The following is a 1,669-nucleotide window of genomic DNA, read 5'->3' on the forward strand; positions in this document are numbered from 1 at the left end:
AGATCTTTAAAATATGATGGTGGGGCTTTAATGGGGATTGCATTAAAATTGTATATTGCTTTGGGTAATGTGGACATTTTAACAATGTTGATTCTTCCTAGCCATGAGCATGGTATATTTTTCCATTTGTTAACATTTTTGGCTGTTTCTTTTCTTAGAGTTTCATAATTCTCTTTATAGAGATCTTTCACATCCTTTGTTAAGTATACTCCCAAATATTTCATCTTCTTTGGCACTTCCTTTAGCGTATTTTAACATGTGCACTAATAGCTAGGAAAGTTACTAAGAACAAATTTTTCACTGGCTGAGACTCTGATGGGAGCCCCCACAGGCTTTTTCAGTAGGGCAGTATCACTGTAGTTGTACTTCCTAAAAGACAGCTCAGAGCTTCTAGAGAGTGTCTAATATTAGTAGCTTTATCATAAGTCTTGATATCTCTATAATAAGTCTTGATAGAGTTCTCCAACTTTATTCCTCTTTAATATCAACTTGGATAGTCATTTTTATCATGAAATTTATGGTGATTTTTTTTCCCCAAAGTCCTTCTTCACGTATTGATATAATAATATAAATATGACATTTCTCTAGGTGGCTAGTGTGGTGAATTGAATTACATTGACTGATTTTAAGAATATTTTTTAATTGGGTGGAGGTGTGAACAGGTGTATCTTCCTTTTTAGGGTTCCCCTATAGGAATGACTATTGGTTATCTCAGTGGTAAAAGATATCAGTGTCCTCTGTGGAGCAAGCCAATGAGGACCACAGTGGTTCCTGTATGTGACTAGCACTGATAGCCTCTGCCTTTGATTTTGTCACTAGCCATCTCCTGATATCATAATTATGCCAATCTCACCAGGGGTTAGGAGATACATCAGGGTGGTTTTGATTTCTCTGATGATTAGCATTTTTTTCATATGTTTGCTAGCATTTGTCTGTCTTCCTTAGAGAAGGTTCTATTTATGTCTCTTGCCCAGTGACCTATGGGATTGTTAAACTTTTTTTTTTTATTGATTAATTTGAGTTCTCTATAGATCCTAGTTATCAATCCTTTATCCATCTTATAAGTTCAAATATATTTTCCCATTGTGATGGTTGCCTATGTGCTTTGGTTGTTGTTTCCTTAGCTGTACAGAACTTTTCAGTTTAATTAAATCCCATTTGTTTATTTTTGTTGTTGCAATTGCCATGGATGTCTTCTTCATAAAATCTTTCCCCACACCGATATCATCAAGTGTTTTTACCACATTTTCTTCAATTTATTGTTTTGTGCCTTAGATTTAAATCTTTTATTCATTTTGAATCAATTTTTGTGAGTGGAGAAAGATGTGGCTCCAGTTTCAGTCTTTTACATACAGATATCCAGTTCTCTGAGCATCATTTATTGAATAAGGATTCTTTCCCCCAGTGTATGCTGTTGTTTGGTTTATCAAAGATCAAGAGGCTATAAGATGTTAGTTTCATCTCCTGGTTTTCTACTCAGTTCCAGATGTCTATGTCTCTATTTTTTTGTGCCAATACCATGCTGTTTTAATCACTATGCCTTGTAGTATAGCTGGAAGTCTGGTAGGGTGATATGCCTGGCTTTGTTTTTATTAGGAAGAATTGCATTGGCTATATGGGTTTTTTTCTGGTTCCATATGATATGCTGTTCTGTTCTTTTTTTTTTTTT

The sequence above is a fragment of the Otolemur garnettii genome, unplaced genomic scaffold, assembly GCF_000181295.1.
Source record: "Otolemur garnettii isolate 467f Iridium unplaced genomic scaffold, OtoGar3 scaffold00254, whole genome shotgun sequence".
Lineage (NCBI taxonomy): Eukaryota > Metazoa > Chordata > Mammalia > Primates > Galagidae > Otolemur > Otolemur garnettii.